Raw genomic sequence first — 17,834 nt, forward strand, 5'->3', positions numbered from 1 at the left:
GGCCTAGATGAGTTAATATTCCGATCAAACAATTAAAAATAGAAAATGCTCTCGCGGCACCTGCTGCTGAAGCTTTCGGCAACTGTCACCAGTGGGTTCAGGGGGCAGGTGGTGCGTGAGAGCGCTTCGGCACAAATGGCCGAGTTGGGAGATGATGGCGTGTCCACTGCTCAGGTCAGAGCGGAGGTCGGGGCTCTGAGTCCCTGCAGCTCCCTTCTCCCCTGCGGGGTCCGAGTAGTGTGGTGAAGTCATCGCCAGATGCCCTGGTAATTGTTTTAAGAACCCAACTTAAAATAAGATGAAAACTTATATTCCTGGGTGAGGAGTAATTTCCCATCTAATAGTAAATTAATGAAAGGCTTATAGCAGGCGGCCTGGCCAGGAGGCATGCTCATTTGATAAATCTGAGGTCTCAGGCCCACTAGCTCTAGACCTGGGAGTGTCTACACCCCAGGCCAGGCCTCCCTTCTGTTGTCCCCTTGGGATGCACTCAGGTAGAAGCTGCATTCTACATGTGTTTATGGAGTCTGCCCATGATATGGAACAGCTTTTAAGAACTCCAGCGGAGAGGCTGGGGTCTTATTATTAGGCACCAAAAAAAAAATTCCCCCGAGAAGAAAGAACTTAGGAGCGGTGCCACATAGACTCTAGGCAGAATATCCACCCTTCAGAACAACATGGTGGACCATGGACGGTCATCACCTGCTCAAGCTTACCTAGAACTAGAAAGACCAACATTCTTTGACTCTTGAGTTTCCACAGCGGCTAGGATAGCTGGTCAGCCTTGATCGGAGGCTGTAGTGGAGGCTGCTCAATACATTCCTCCCTCGGGGTCCTGGAGAGGCTAGGACCTCCAGAGTAATACGTCCTATGCAAGAGGGACATCCTATAAGTGACTCTGCCTGCTCCCACTCTGCCTTGACCAAGGCTTGCTGTGCGGTCCACTGCATTCAGCTAGGCATGTGTGTGTCCCCAAGCAGGTGTATAGATGCCACCCAGGCAGGACACATGGGCCTCCTGTCCTGACATCGTTTTTCTGCCAACTCTATCAGAAAGCCTGTATGTGGTGGGTGCTGCTAACGGGCCAGCCTGGTGAGGCTTGGGGGGCTAGAGAAGGGTTTTTAGCCCTTCTAACACTGAGACCACCCTCCCTGTAGATCACAGATAGATTGGGGCATCTTGGGGTGGGTCACATGACCTCATGCTTCCTCTGAGTTGCTACCCAGTACCTTCCTTCTGAGAGACCCAGAGAATGGATGTCACTCGTAACACTCATCCCTCTTAGCAAAGGACAAGGCTCTGTGTGTTTCTACCTGTTTCACAGGTCTCGGGGACGTAACTTAGGCGTAGAGCCACTTGCTTAGAAAATGTTCTAAATGTGGTTCCATCTCTCGCACTGAAGAAGAAAATAATAATAAAACAAGACAGACCAAACCCAGAAGACACAGGTGCGGAAGCAGAGGACGCACGGTCGCTGCCAGACTATTCCTAAAAGTCAGGAGACAGACACAGAACGGGGCTTCCTTGACAGAGGGAAGCAGGCCTCCCTGAGGACTGTTCCACAGGGCAATGTGGAGGGAAAGCGCAGAGCGTATATATATATCCCAGGGTATTGACTGTGTTATTCCGCCTGTGTCCCTGAGGGGCTCCGGATCCCAGTTAAGTCCACTTGTCCCCTGAACTCCTCCTGGGCACACCCTGCAGTGTAGTGGCTGATGCAAACGCCTGCTAAGGTTTACAGGGCAGCTTACTTTGCTGCAGGCCTTCGTCCATGACTGTTCCTGAGAAAGGGACTCTCTCTCCCCGTGTCCGCAGGGAGGGCTGCCAGGGTGGGACACTGGTCCCTGGTGAAATAGAGGTGAGCAGACCCAAGGGCTGTGGCAGCCTTCTAGATGGCTTTGTTCTCCTGGGAGACAGGTCTCCAGGCGCATGCTTGTACAGTGTACCTCTGTGAAGGCCGGGAGGAGGATGGAGACGCTTGCCGTGGCCCACTGGGAGGCCACTTTAGTCAGGAGTGTCACCACTGCTCTCTGTGGCCGCTAGAACTCACGGGGTTACCTTGGGAACTGCAGAGAGCTGCGTGGCTGCTTTGCAAACAGCTGTCTGATGGAGTGGGGCTCATGAACCCCACTGAACCCTGAACTCGGCCTGCCTCCTTTTTGCTTGTGTGGGTTTGAGAGCCTGAGTGTTTTGCTGGATTTGACTGTGTTATGAATTAGGAGGTGGGGGGCCTCCCAGCATTCTCAGGGAGTCTGGAGGACACTTGGGGCCTATCCATCCTGGCACTCCATGTGTCTACCCCCCCCCCCCAAGAGGAAGAAGGTATGGAGCAGCAGGGATGAGAACTCCTAAACAACCCAGAAAGGGGGACTCAGAGAGGACCAAGCCGTAACCGCAGTCAGTGTATTTAGAGGAGAACAGAGAGGGCAGAGGTAAAATGGGTGTGCTGTAGTAGCCATTGATGGTCCCGCTGACAGCAGTGCCATCCAGGCCCTCCTGGACTGGCTTTCTCTAGGTCCTGCCCGGTAGAGGCAGCAGGTGGGATAGGCCTGAGGGCAGGCGATGGATGGCTAAGCTAAGTGCCTGCCTCTCCCAAGCCGAGCTTGCCAGCTCTTGCCAGTGGGGTCATGACCCTCTCGATAAGAAGGGTCATCCTGGGACTCCTTGGGAGTCTGCAGGTTGCAGCAGAAGGGAGCTCCTCCTCGGGAACCGAGGCAGGGCTGAGAGCCCCTGAGAAGGAGCCCGGATGTTTTCAGTTTCCAGGTCCCTTGGGGGCCCAGGGGCAGATTGAGGCAGGCTCCTTGCAGGGGATAACAAACAGCAGGTGATTAAACATGACAAGCGGTGACATTTCTGTTCAGGGTTCTCAGTCCCAGCAAAGCCAAGAATGAAGCTATAAACCCTGACATTTTGTGTTATGCACTGAGAGGATTTTAATAGACCTCGCTCCCTCTTCTCCGGTCCTCTTCCTTCCCCCCCCCCCCCATCACATCCAGTATCCCACAGAGGACCCCACCTTTCCATTTTGCCTAGTCTCCAGGAGCCTTCGGGGCTGTATGGGTCTCCGTCTTGGGCCTCAGTACCCTGTACCTGCGGGGTCCTGGCCAGATGCCGCCCCCGCCCCGCCCCACCTTTTTGGCTTTGATCTTTCCTGTTGTCCCTCTGCAACCCTTCCTTGCCTCCCTCCACCCTCCACTTTCTCACCTCCTTTTTTTGGGTCCTGATCTCACAGCCTGTCCCCTAGCTGCGGCTGTCCCAGTTGTCAGGGACAGCAGGTGGCCGTCCCTGCGCCCCCTTTGTGCTGATAACATTTCCAGACAGGCTGGAGAGTAGGAGCGGGTGTAGGGAGTCCGTGGGGCTTGGTATGGGCTCTCCCCCATCTTTCTTTTTTAATCTCCTTTTCTCCTTTTTGGGACAAGGACAAGGCAGAGGGAGAAAACTGCCCTACACTGCAAACAGTTGCTGGGTTTATTCAGAAAGGACTGACCGGCAACAGTTGTTCCTCTTACAGAGAAATGCAGGAACAACTGGGGCCTTCTTTGTTCTCTGAGCAGAGTCCTGTGAAGGGCATTTGGAGGTGAGCCTGGGACTAAAGAGGGCAAGACACTCACAGTGTCAATCGAGTCCCACCCCCGGGAATCCCCACCCCAGCAGGCAGGAAAGGTTCCTAGAGCTAGGCAGAGTCCTCTTCTGGAGTCAGGCCACACCCTGGGTCCTTTGCTCTGCCCTAGTCCAACGCAAGAATCTCTTAGCGTTCTGTGTTTGTTTCAGTAAATATTTATTGGACGTTCAGACGCTGTGCTGAACAAGTGTAGTTCTGTCCCGTGGATCTTTTGGTCAAAGAAGGTGGATGGAGGAGTTGTTACCTTGGAGGGCCTACAACAAGAACAGCGTTCAGAGATGAGGACGAGAGGCAGGGAGGATCTAGAGGGCTTCTTAGAAATGATATGGTGGGTCTGGAGAGACGACTCAGTGGTTAAGAGCACTGACTGCTTTTTCAGAGGTTCTGAGTTTGATTCCCAGCAACCACATGGTGGCTCACAACAATCTGTAATGAGATCTGACGCCCTCTTTTGGTGTGTCTGTAGACAGCTACAGTGTACTTATATATAAGAAAGGAAGGAAGGAAGGAAATATAAGAGAGGAAGGAAGGAAGAGAAAGAAAGAAAGAAAGAAAGAAAGAAAGAAAGAAAGAAAGAAAGAAAGAAAGAAAGAAAGAAAGAAAGAAAGAAAGAAAGAAAGAAAGAAAGAAAGAAAGAAAGAAAGAAAGAAAAGAAAGAATTGATATGATCACTGGGCAGTGGTGGCACATGCCTTTAATCCCAGCGCTTGAGAGGCAGAGGCAGGCGGATTTCTGAGGTTGAGGCCAGCCTGGTCTACAGAGTGAGTTCCAGGATAGCTAGGGCTACACAGAGATACCCTGTCTCAAAATCCAAAAAAAAAAAAAAAAAAAAAAGAAAGAAAGAAAAGAAAAAATAAAAAGAAAAGAAAAGAAAGAAATGGTATGGATGGTCACTAGGGCCCCTGCAGGATGCCTAGGAGAAGGGAGACCAGGCCTGGGTTGAAGCAGTTACCTCTGCTCAGGGCCTGGGCACACTGTGCTGCCTCATGGGTGCTACCTGGCTGGCATGGAGGAGAATTTGAGCTGTGTCATCCCACAGTAGGCATCTCTAGGACTTGGAACTTCCTTGCTGCTCCTTTGCCCGTTGTCACTCAGTGTTTCCTGTAGGCTAGCGTAGTGTAGCCTGCAGCTTCCGGAGACTTCAGATGCTCCTCTCCATCCTGAGGGCCAGGGTGAGCAGCGCCAGTAGGGATTCAAGATGTGGCTGAGAAACTCCACAAACCAGGAGGAGAGGGGTCGCATGGACCTGTATGGATTAGAGGAGGACCAGAGGGGAGCAAACTGGGGCAGTGTGTGTGTGTGTGTGTGTGTGTGTGTGTGTGTGGCCATCCCAAAAGGCAGGCTCCGATTTCAGCCCCTCATCCATCAGGAGCTAGTCTCATACCCTGGTGTTAGCCGGCCACAGCCACACTGATAGCCAAGGGGGAGCTCTGGGGCCTGTTGCCTGGAAGGGTCTCACACAGCCTAAGGCGCTTTTCCTTTACTGGTTTACCTCTGCCCAGGAGCCGTGCTGACACACCGTACTAACCAACACATTGGTTCCCTAAGGGAGATCAGGCTGGTTTCCCATCCCAAGAAGAGCGTAGGGGGTACAAAGGCAGACTTCAGACATCACTTATTCCTTCTCCCCACTCACCCTGCCTTTCTGACAAGCTTGGTTCAGGTCCACCTTGATGCCTTGATCAGGGAAGTGATGTCTGGTCCCTTCCCAGAGTCTAGTTAGACTCTCTGAACTATGTCACCTGACAGCTTGGCTGGGGGTCATGGTGGAAACAGGAGGGGAGAGGAGTCCTAGAGCCCAGACTTGGCCTGCTGCCCCCCCTCCACCTCCCCAAGGTCCAGAGCCGGGTTTTATTATAATCTCCGCATCCTGTTGTAGATCCTTAATCAGCTGGATCCCAGGTTGGGCTGGACCCTGTGGTGTCACTCAGGGCTGTAGCATAGAAAACCTGAAGTGGAGTTTCTGGAGCTGGGGTTGGGGCTATGAGGAGAAGGCAGGTGGCAGGGAGGAGAAGGGAGGGAGCGCTGAGCACAGGATATGGACAGAGCCCAGACCCACCACCCACCAACCAGGCTGGCGGAGGAGGAGCAGCTGCTGAAAACCAGGAACCATGGCTGGGGAGGTGGGGTGGAAGGGGCCGCTGGGCTGCCCTATGCCACGGAGACAGCTGGCCCTACAGTCACTCTGGCAGTGGGCAGCAGCCCTGGCCAGGAGTTGGTAGAGGGAACCCTGGATGATGCTGGTTCCAGGGTCTATACTGAGGACAGGCTAGACTCCAAGGGCTGGAGTGTTCTTGCTTGGCCTAGAGCTCCTCAGAGCACCGAGGGCCCAGAGTTGGGAGTTTGGGTAGCCAGGGCCTAAAGCTCTGTAGAGAGGTAGCTGGTAAGAAAGGGAAGGGACCCCAGGATCGGCCGTTCCTGTCGGAAGAAGCAGACACCTCCATATCAACCTGGCCTCTTAGTTCAGCCTAGCCCTGATGCCTCGGCGTGAAGTCTGGGGAAGATCTAGGGTGCAGTGAGGACACCCCACCTGAACCCTCAGTCTACAGTCTCATGGTAGAAAGGATGAGGGAGCATGCAGAGGCAGGTATAGCCGGAGAAAAGCAACCACAGTGGGCTGTCTGGCAGCGGGTGGGCAGACGGGTGTCTGTCCTGCCAGGGGCCCAGGCTGGCTCTGTAGACAGCCTCTTTTCTATATGGAAATGAAGAATTTAGGCTAATGGAGCTCAACCATCTCTAATTTTGCGATGGCAGGAGGATTTTGATTGAAAGTAATTAAGCAAGCTAGCTGTAAAATTAATTAAAGCAAAAGGGGGGGATTTTTTATTGGATTGGATAGCGATATAGCGTCTGTCAGGCGGGGGACGGATGGGGGTGACCTGAATCCTCTGCCCTCCCCCCTCCCACCCGGGACGTTTATGTCACTTTAATCTCCTTACAGCGGCTGCTGTGCATTTGTTTGAAATAATCAAGGAAATATGGTCAGAAATTGTCAGCTTTCAGATCTAATTTACCTGACGGCCCCTGCGCAAGCCAGCGAGGCCTGGGGAGTGAGCAGGCGTGAGTGGTGGGGGAACTGAGAGGGCTCCAAGCGCACTGGGCTCCTCAGCCCACACTAGGCCCAGGTACCCTCCAAGGGGGGAGGCACTCCTAGGCCCGGGTGGGGGCGGGGGCAGGCAGGGGCTCTTTTCTGGGCTCTGCTGCTTTCTAGAACAGACACTCCCCCCCAACCCACCTGCTGCCTCAACCCCATACTAACCAGCTTTAGGGTTTAGGGAATATAGGATTAGGGGTGGGGGGTGATTGTAATTCCTTATTCCAGATGGCTGACAACTGCTAAACCCGTCCACCAGGGCCACAGTTTTAAAAATACTCCTAAATTAGTCTCCTCGCTCAGTAAAGGGATTGAGGCAGCAGGCCAACAGAGATGCTAGGAGGTGCTGCCTCTTCTGGGGCTCTGCCTACGACTCAGGGTCTGTCTGTCCCAGACCCTTTTCCTGATTCCTGGATAGTTCTTACCCTCTTTCCCTCCCACAGCACAGCCCCAGAGGACTGTGGGAACACAGTCCCTACAACAGAAAGGCTCCCTCCACAGCCTCGTTGTCGTCCTCAGTGGATAAACCAGGACAGAGCCCTTGTAGATCTAGGGTGCTGGACTTCCTGCCCTGTACCCTGTACCCCAGAAGCCCTGCTTAGAGCTGTTGCAGTTCTCTGAGGGGTGGAGATGTGTGTGTGTGGGGGGGGGCCTGAATCCTCCCAGCAGGGGTCCCCTGCTGGGACCAAGGAGAGATTCCTTAGATAGTTAGTGTCCAAGGTTGTGGAAGGTCCCTTATGGAGAAGGGGACCTGGTATCTTCTGGGCAGGAGGAATTGGGACCCTTGCTCTGTCTGGTCCTGGGCAGAACGTGACCCTAGCTTTCAAGAAAATCTCCTTAGGCTTTGGCCTTGTGGCTCTGAAGTTTGGTGCAGATCTAAAACACCGCCATCTTGGTAACTGTTCTCTAGGACAGGAGGGTGCGTGGCTCCCCTCCATCAGGGAACTCCTTGTCCAGCTGAGACTCCATGTCTGTGCCCCTGGGGACAGGCAGCAGGTCGAGGGTTCTAGAAACAGTTCCAGCTTGTCCACTGTAGTGTATGCCCAACAGAAGCCTCTTCCCCACCTGCCTTCCTTGGTGCTACCCAGAAACCCTCTGCCTTGTCCCCCCCACCAGTGTCCCCCTACCCTGGAGGTGCCACCCACCCCCAGCACAGCTCTGGGGTGGGGTGAGTCAGGATGCAACGGTGAGGGAGTGTGAGCGCCTGCCTCAGAGGGCAGCAGCGGGAGCTGGGGGGCATCTCCTGCCCCTTTGAGCTCTTTCTGCTCCAGCCTCCACTCTCCCCCCTTAGGGGTCACAGGGAGTGGGGGAGGGTAGGGGAACAAAGCCCCAGTGAGCTCTCCCCAAAAAGAGGGAGAGGAGAGCTGTTGGGTTAGAGCCTGCAGGTCCTTAGAACCTGACCTCCAAGTGGCCCTGAGGTCTTTGAAGCCCCACCATCCCCTTCTGCGCAGACAGAGCCCTTCCTTGCCTTTTGGGGTCCTTCAGCTTCCCAGGACCCAGAGCTCATGGGATAGAGTTAGAGTGAGCCCGGCCTCAGCCTCGCCTCTTACCTGTGCAGATGGCTCTTACTGCTATGCTGCTGCACCTGACCTCTTGATGTGGCAGGACCAGCAGCTGCAGCAGAGGCTTCCCGCTGTCCTCTGGCTGCCCCTCAGGCTCTGAGGTGCTGGCCCCATCCCCCTGACTGGCCTCGCTGTGGCCCTGCTCTTCACTACAGCCAGGGATCTGAACCTCTTGTGTGGAACTTGTGCTTGGGAGAGAAGGTGAGGAGGAGGAGACCCTGTCCGCCCCCGGATGCTCTGGGATCCTTGAGTTCCCTGCAGATCTTGGGCACAAGGTCCTCACAGTGGGGGCCTGCCTGAGCTAGCTTTCTGGGTACTTCCTTGCTTTAGGTGGGGCTTGGTACAAGTTAGGATAGGATAGCTGTTCCCGCCCCCAAAACAGACCAAGGAAGGCTTCCCCACACACAGAATCCTTATGCACACACTCAGGAGGGTTCTCCGGGTGTCCTGCCACTGGAAATAGGGACAGAGTAAGGAGGGTCCCTGCCTGACTGGGTGAAAGTGGCAGGGGTCCAGTTCCAGGAATCATTAACTCTAGGGTCTCCTAGTGCCAGGTCCCTGCTGGAGTTGGCTAGATATGACCAGGCATTGGGCTCCCGGAAGTGCCTGGAGCCAGGCGGGGCCAGGCCACCAACCCTGCTGCCCTTCCAAACGCCCCTTCCTCCAGCTGTCCACTGTCACGCTTTCTTCTTTATACCCTTCCTGGTGCACTAGACCTCATCCTATCCAGTCTGGCCTCAGTTTCTCAAGTCTCCGTGGCTCAACCCGGGCCCGTCCCCTGTCCCCTGTCCCCCCTGGCTTCCCGCTCACATTTTGCTGCCAGCGCAGGGCACTGCAAAACTGCTGGCACTGCCAAAAACCCTGTGTGCGCTACGACTCCCCAAACATCCCTTTATTTTTATTGTTCTGTTAATTACTGTTTAAACTTTAATAAGTCACTTCGTCAGGAGGGGGGACCTGCCGTGAGCTTTTCTGTGCAAACACGGGCCGGGAGTGACTCGGGTGTAATATAACCCTTTATGCGATGTGGGGATGTTTAGATTGTAACAGAAACTTGTTATTTTAATGACAGTTGGGGGGATCTGAGCACAGAAAAGGAGAGAGATGGGCGCTCCTCTCCTTTCCCACCATGGGCTTGGAGTGGCCGCCTCTCTAGGGCAGCTCACTTTCTGCCCAAGTAGAGGGTCCAGAGGGTCTGAGGCCCTCCTGGGCAACCCTCTGGGCAGCTACTGATGGAGCTGGGCAGGCAGACTTCTCAGAGGGCGCCTGGCTCTCTGGGGTGGGAGGGGCTGGTCAGGTGAGGCAGAAAGAGAAAGTCCAGTCTCCACAGATGGCAGACCACGGCAGAGGCTGGCAGGGCCACGTGAGGCCGACTCTGTACCTCCCTTCCTCCAAGGCTGCAGAGCAGGGGTCTCTCTCTGTAGATGGGGTAGGACATACTAGAAGTGGCCCCGTGTCCTCCTCTGTCCCAGACAATCATCCCTTACGCACACTCTGTTACGGTTGTGGACACCGAGACCCAGGGTGGAGGAGACATGCTTGAAGGGCCAACTACTTAGGAGGAGCAAAGTCTCTACTTTCGGTTGTTTTCTTTGGAAACTGCCACAGTCCTGGTGCTACATATACCAGGAGGGTGGGATGGAGGCAGCCAGGCCTACTCCACAGCGATCTGAGGTGGTCTCATCGGCTTCTATCATAAGCAATCAGGAGGGGCAGTCAGGGTCACCCAGAATCCTGGTGATGGCGACTCCCTGCCATCTTCCTCTTCCTTGCATCCTCAAGGCCTGAAGACAGCAGCTGCTGCCGCCTCAGTTTCCCCCACAGTCACTTCTGCCACATATCTGCTTCCGAAGGAGGGACCTCCCTCCCTACCCTAGGGAAGGCATTTTGCCCTAAGTTTATGGGGACCCCACTAAGACTCCGAGACCCCTTAGGATAGATCTCCCTGCTTTCTTTCTTCCGTCCATTTGCCTGTCCATGTGTGCGTGGCCAGCCTTGGCCGCGTCACTGTCTCTGGAGCAGTAGAAATGAAGGAGCATGCTCACCAGGGGCTTCTGGGAAGGGTAACAGTAAGGGAGGCAAGGCTGACAGGGTCCAGTCCAGCTGGGGAGGAGTCTGCCCACTGGCTTACTGGTCTAGCTCTGACTGCCTCTCATGGAAGGCACCACGGGGGCCTGAGGGGGTGCTGGGGTGGGGACAGGCTCTCCCATGCTCCCTACCTCCTGCCAGGCAGGACAGAGTCAGAGGTTCAGGTCCTGATGCCCTCAGGCTAAATGGACAGCCCCCAGATGGTGGCCGCGGCATGGACCACGAATCGCTGAGGTTTTCCTTTTCCGAGCAGTGCGTTTCCCTAAATTGTCTTTGACTGCGTGCATGGGTAATGAAAGTTTATGCCCTTGTTAGAAGGACAGGCGGCCAGTTCCAGTTAGAACTGGGGCTGTCTCCCTGCCAGCCCCCTCGGCCCCCTCCCCAACAGGAGAGAGGGGGCGGGGAAACAGACAGAAAGACAGAGACAGACACACAGGGAAAGGTGGTATGTGTGTGCGTGCGTGCGTGTGTGTGTGTGTGTGTGTGTGTGTGTGTGTGTGTTTGTGTGTGTGTGTGTGTGTGTTTGCACACACTCACAAGAACAGCCCCTCCTTCCCTGGTGAATAAGAAGGGCTGTTAGGGGAAGGGAGAGGGGACGAAGAAAAAAAAAAGAAAGAAAAAATTTCCATATTTGTGTAAGTTGCTTTAAAAGCATTTTATCATGTCATAAAAAAGGGAAAGTACTCTCAGAAATTGATCCTCTCTGCCAGCCCATTGGACAGAAGGACGTTGGGATGTTAATGGCCATCCTGCTCCGGGGTGGCTTATTAAAAAATTTATACATAAATGCTTAAAATTGCATAAATTATTTAAAAAAAACCAACAAAGTAAGCAATTTGAATTCCCTCTTTTCCACCCCTTCCCTTGGTCCCCCCTTCCGCGGTCCCTCCTCAGGGCCTTCCTGGTCCCCAGGCTCCTGTCCCCTTCGTGAAGTGTTCCCCTGTTTTCTCCCCTTCCCGCCACACCCCAGACAGTCTGCCCTGCCTTCCTTAGGGGCTTCCCTGCCTCACCCACAAATTAATGAAACAGCCAGCCCACCACCAAACACTCACATGCACACGCGCTAATAAAAACACCACTAATAATGCCCCAAATCTCGAAATTAAATATTAAGGCCAAAGGAGGCGGGCGTGGAGTGGGGCTGCCGCCGCCGCCGCTGTCGCTGAAGTTGAGCTGATGAGTGTGTCTCTTGCAGGCGTGGAATGTCACCCACACATCCTGGAGACCGGAGTGGGGAGTTTTATGATGGTTTTTCATTGATTTGTTTCCCCAGCGCAGCTGCCGACCTCTATTGAGGGACAAACATAATCAGCACTGACGCAAATTAGATGGTTATTCGTTTTGAAAATTGACAGAAAAACAATAAAAAAGATGAAATGCTCCCAAATCAATAGATATAATGAAATTCAAATAATCCGAGAGATGAGGTCTCCATGGCAACTGATAATGTGGAAAAGAAAACAATTTAATAAAGGACAGACACACTTTGAAAACAGATTGGGCCCGGGGAGGGGGGCGGGCTGGCGGGCGGAGGGCTGGAGAGCGGGCGAGTGAAGGATCACTGTCCGTCCCAAGGACACCAGCCATAATTAAGCGAAGCTTTCGGCCCCAGAAAGTGCAGATTCAGGTTTTAATACACAAAATTATTTCAGGAGCAGTGAATCGGAAAGTCGTTTGTAATGACCTTCCTGAGAGGCCCGGGCGCAGGGCATGTTGGAGGCTGGGCGGCCAGGCCGGCTGAGTTATGGCATATTTGTGTTTTTATAGTGCAGAGGGGAGGGGGTGGTGGTGGGGAGGGGGGGGAGAAGGTTAAACAGTATTTACAGCTCAGTTGTTTTCAGAGAGGAAAGAGAAATAGAGTTCATGGAGAGATGCAGCGGGCAGGAGGCAGGCGGGTGAGCCAGGGAGGCCTCCGATCTGCAGGGAGGGGAGGTGGGACCAGCAGGTCTCCCCCTGAGGATGCCTGACCCGCGGCTGCGTCCCAACTATAGAGGGGACTCGGAGCTGCCACCCTGCTCCAGTTCCCGGGATGGCTCAGCACATGGTGTCTTTTCAGTCTGGGGCCTCACTGAGGAGAGGTGGCCGCCTATCTGTGGCCAGGCTTCGGTCCCCAGCTGTACCTACTCAGCAGAAGGGTGGGGCTCTGCTGCAGCTGCTGGCAGAAGGTCGCCCTGCTGAGTCTCGAATTCTTCTGACTCTGCTTGGCACCATTCACATAGGTGATCCTTTCCTTCTGGAGCTCGGTGCTGGGACTCGGTGGGTAGGAACCCCATGAGCACCTGAGGACACACTGCCTTTGGCTCCGCCCCCTCTTACAAGGACCTGCCTTGAGCTGAGTTTCATCACAGTTTGAAGACCTGAGGGCCACAGAGAGGAAAGGGACCAAGTTCATCCTCTCCACGGCCCTCCAGAGCCACTTGCCTGCAGCAGGGTAGTTCAGGAATTGAGAAACCATCCCTGGGAGTGCCTGGCCTCTCTTCCTGCTGCCTCCCCTCTGGTATCAGGAGCTGTGTTTGTGTTCTGTTTCGGTGACCTCGGAGCACTTTCAAAGCCTGGGCCACTCTGTGGGCCCACATGTGCGCATAAAGTAAATACACAACCATAGATACATGCACATGTGAACATGTGTTCTGTGTCTGTGTATTTGCATTATGTGTGTCTGTATGTGTGCAGTTGTGCTACATACATGTACATATGTATGTGTGTGTGTGTGTGTGTGTGTGCAGCCATGCACACAAACACAAGTAGGCAGACACAAGCGTGTTTGCTCAGTGTGTGTTTTAAATCTCCCCTGGGTGGTAACTCTCTTTTTTTCTCCCCTTCCTGTTTGGCTGTGACCTGGGGGAGATTGATAGCCAGCCTGTGCGGTGGATGCTAACAGTTCCTCTGATTTATAGAGTTACTTACGCTAAGTGAGGCCACTTAGACGCGTCTGGATAGTAAACCTTTTAACTGAACTAAAAAAAAAAAACATAATAAATAAATAAACATAGGGGGGCAAGCTAGGCCCAGTGACCAAGCCCTGCCCATGCCCCAGTGTGGATCTGTTGAGGGCCAAGAACCCTAGGGTAGCAGCAACCCTGCCTTCCTCCCACAAACACTCAGAAGCCCTTGGGTTCCCAGCCAAGGTTGGGATCAGGCCCAAGAAGGGATATCCCTCTTTTAGGGTACAGTTCCTGGCCAGGAGAACTAGAGGAGGGGAGTATTCTATGAAGATAGGCTGAGCAGTTGAAGAGGAAGGAAATGAGGGGGTCCCTGTTCAGCACCCCTTCTTCTTCACTTACACACTTTCATGTTACAGCTGTGCCTTTTGCCACAGCGATGGCTCTTGTAATTACTTTGGAGGTTTGTTTCCACATCTGTACCGAGGAGGCCACCGCGTAGGAGCCAGGAGGATGCAGGAGGCCAACCGCCCGCCTGATTTCCACAACACGGCCTTCTGTTCCAGCCCAGGCGCTGGCCCCGCAGACAGGGCTCTGAAGCCGTGCTGAGACAAAGGCACAACGCTGTCAAACCTGGGCTCACAGTCGGTAGAATCTAAGCTCCTCGGGGGTAGCCAAGGCTGCCCCTCCAGCACACCACCTCCAAGACCCCGGGACAGTTGGTTGGAAGGCCTTGGGAGGCGTGTGTAGGGTTTAAGCTGGTGGCCTTGGACATCTGAGCCTGGTGGGAGGTGTGCTGTGGTGCTGACTGGGTGACAGAAAGCAATTACAGGTGCATTGCTTCTGCTCGTTTGGAAATGGGGACAGCACAAGTGACAGAGTGGGATAGGAGGGAATAACCAAGGGACTCACCAAGGTATGTGCCCAGACATGTTCCCCTGCATAGGCAAGGTCCTGTGGAGTGTCACTGGCTATGTGACACTGTGGGCTAGAAAAGTTACTGGAGCCACCCTGCAGTGCCCATGGCCTGGGAGCTTCTGGCCAAAGGCAGGCAAGGCCCCACACACCCCCACCCCAGGGGACCAGCTGCTGGCCCTGCCTCCCCACCTCCTGATATACAGCGGGCATTAGGCCGCCCAAAGGGGATACTGCATCCTTAGGAAGAAATATGTCCTCATTTTTCTTAAACACCGTTTCCACTGAGTGAAATGTTTAGAAGGGACGCACAGGGAGAACTTTATTTCCTACCAGGGAGTTCAGAGCCACCAAGCAGAGACCATAAAGCACCGGAGGCCGGTGGCTGACAGGCAGCCTGGCCACGAAATACATTACTCATGGGGGTGGAGGTAGGGGCTGCCAGGCCTGCCCAGCCCCATGGGACTGCCCCCACCCCAACAGGAGCAGCAACTCTGAGACCAGAGCTCCAAGACGGTGGGCATCAAGGCTCTCCATCTGAGAGAGTGTGGCGGGCCCAGGTGAGGAGCTCCCGCAGCTACCCCCCGGTCTTTGCTTCGTGGTCAGGGAGGCTAGGGGACAGGGTCCCAGGTGCTGCCCTCTGAGCCCCCCTTTCTCACCAAAGCTGGCAGGAGCTCTGGCCTTCCTGGCCTTCAGAGGGAGATTCATGCCATACCGGGCCCTTCTCCCGAGGCCCTCCCTTCATTCGATTTCTGAAGCTGGCTGATTTGAATATTTATAAATATCAGTAAATTATTTATTGTAGCAATCTGCTGCACCATTTTATCCATCGCAGTTAACACTTTAGGGGGCTCCGAGTTATGGGAACAGGAAGTGAGGCTGAAGAGGAAATGGGGTAGGGGGACGAGAGGAACTCCCGTCAGGAAACCGGGGATGCTTCAAGCCCGGCCTCAGTGGCTCTCATTAGAGTGTCTTCATGCTCTGGGGGGTCTGCGGCTCCAGGATCAGCTTCCTTCTCTGACAAATGGGATTATCATGGGGCCTGCTCAGCTGACCTTGGGAACCTTCAGCAAGTTGCTGCGACATCACACCTGCCTGTTGCCCCTCTCAGGACTCCCCTGCTTCCCAGACCCCGTGGGCACAGACAGACCTCACCTTGCACTTCTGCACTGCTTCTGCAGGAGAAATCTGGCCAGGCTTGGAGCTCCCCGTGGGCAGAGCCAGGCCGGCGCTCAGGACTCTAACCTATACAGTGCACTTCCTAGTGTTTATCCTGCTGATACAGAGCCCTGGCCTCACAAAGAGACTCCCAGGAATGGAATGCAGGCTTCCAGGTCCTCTCAGAAGGGCTACCCTCCCCTTTTCTTACCTTCACCATCACCCCTGAGTGTGCCTGTCACTGGGTGAGCAGGACGGGAGCCCCCAGGGTTTCCCACCCTCAGACCCAAGCTTGCCTCCTGGGCAGTATTGTTCCCAGAGGAAATGTCCAGGGTAAATAGAGCAGCAGGCAGGCTGGTGGCGGGAAGGAGATGAAAGGGGCGGTGACAGGGCCGGGGACGGATGGCTTCCTTCCATTGAGGCCTGGCCATGGCGTTTATATTTTAGGGAAGAAAGTCAGAGGAGTGTTTACATGGACAGGAGTCTGGGGTCAGAGCAGCGGAGGGCGTGTGTGTGTGTGTGTGTGTGTGTGTGTGTGTGTGTGTGTGTGTGTGAATCTGTAGGTCCCAAGGCCTTAATGCAGGGACGGGTTGAAGGGTCATGGGGACCGGAAGTAAAGCAAGCAGCTCAGTTCTCAACCTCATTTGTAAGCCCGTCCTGCTGCCCCAGGCTCACGGCACACACTGGCACTTACGCCCGCAAGCCTTTTGCCTGTGTCTCTCTGTCCCTGTGTCCTGGTCCCAGACACCTCCTGCTTCTCCACCTCCACCCATGGGACCATCAGTAGAGTCAGGGGGAGGGCAACATCTGGAAGGCAGGTGGTCTGGGGCAGAGCAGCAGCTGGAGGGCAGGTGCGGAGGGAGTTGGCTGGAGCAGAGGGGCCTGGGGCAGGGGGTGGGCCCTGGGTGCACAGCTGCATCACAGCTGGTGGGGGCCCAGGCAGAGACTCGCTCGGCACGAAGCCGAGATGGAGAGAGGGTGGGTTGTGCGGGTGGGCCGAGGTTCAGGGAGGCTCCAGGATGGGTGGGGACCAGAGGAGGGGGTGTTGTCGGCAGCAAGTGCAACCCTGAGAGCCTGTGCTTCCCTCTCTTCCTTGGGATAAATATTTATAGATTCATTTGCCGTCTGCCATACACACTTGGCTGCTTACCTTCTGGTAAAAATAGTGCAGGCTCCTCCGCTCCTGCCTGCCTCTTCCCATCTAAGACAGGGACAAAGGAGCCCAGGTGAGGCCTGCTACCCTGCTGGAAGCCATGCGGTCTCAGAGCCCCAAGGCTCGGCGGGCTGGGGTGTGACCATGAGCCCCATCACTGAGCGTCAAGATGGAGCCACACATGGGAGCCCAGGGATTTGTGTTGACAGCACACGTCTGCCCAGCACTGTGGATGTGATAAGGTGGCAGAGTGGCATTGGCTTGGTCAGGGGCCAAAGGCCCTAAAACTGTGACCTCTGGGAACAGGTCTGAGAGGACCACAGGGTAGGCTGGCCGTACCCTTCTGGGCCAGGAAGAGCCTTACACATCAGCCACTCGTGACAAGGCACTGTATATTTGAAGGAGTGAGTGATCTGCACGACCAAACCTTTGTGTAGCCACAGGCAGGCGCTCAGGATATTCCCGAGTGTTTGACCATCATGGCTCATAGCCCACGAGCAGAGCCCCTCACGTAGCCTTCTGACCCATATGGGATGTGTCAATTTCCCTGGCAGGAGCTGTGGAAAGTAGATGTGTGGAAAAGGGGGGATCCCTATATGGAAAGGTATTGTGAGCAGAGGCCTTCCATCTGGCCATACTACAAGGTCTGGCACACAGTAGGACCTCAGTAAAAGGATGGCTGGACAGCTGACAGATTGTTGTATGGGGTGACAGTGTGTATGTGTGCCTGCCCGTGTTCGTCTTCCTGGCCAGTGTGCCCCTGAGACCCTAGGCGACCTAAAGAGGGCAGAGGACAGGCTAAGCAATGTGTGTGTGTGTGTGTGTGTGTGTGTGTGTGTGTGTGTGTGTGTGTGTGTGTGTGTTGGCTTCCAGCTTCTCAGTGGCTGTCTCCAGAGATTAAGCACAGCACCTGTAGCTTCAACTGGTACCAGCTTGTCCTCACTGAGGGTCCTCTGGGGTAGGAACTCTGTGCTGGGGTAGCCCTGACTGAAGTTTGTGGAAAGGAAGCAGCCATAGGCGATGGCCAGACTTGACGTGGGGGTGGGAATGCAGAAAGCAGAGAACAGCGATGGGATGGGAGCAGGGGCCTTAGAGGGGTCCTGAATGTGTGAGGGGGCGAGCCCCGCCATCTGTGAGCAGTAGGGACCAGGGGCGGGGGACAGAGCCAGAGAGCGGCCAGGCAGCAGAGCTGCCAGAGAGCAAGGTGCTCAGGTGGGAAAGGTGCCAGCCTAGAGCTGCTGGGTCGGTGAGGCAGGAGGCTGGCACAGGCCGGACGCTGGCTGTGGCTGACTCTTCCCCAGGGACCTGTGGTGAGGTGGAACATTTACAAGTAGAGCCAGGCTGCCAGGGAGGCCGAGTT

General features: G+C 54.9%; 1 protein-coding gene across 1 annotated transcript in view; it reads left to right on the forward strand.

Annotated features, from left to right (window-relative positions):
• Casz1 (castor zinc finger 1) overlaps positions 1-17,834 on the forward strand; it is a 52,548-nt gene that overhangs the window by 8,463 nt on the left and 26,251 nt on the right. The gene's annotated exons all lie outside the window — the stretch shown is intronic.

The sequence above is a fragment of the Apodemus sylvaticus genome, chromosome 3, assembly GCF_947179515.1.
Source record: "Apodemus sylvaticus chromosome 3, mApoSyl1.1, whole genome shotgun sequence".
NCBI classification, from domain to species: Eukaryota; Metazoa; Chordata; class Mammalia; order Rodentia; family Muridae; genus Apodemus; species Apodemus sylvaticus.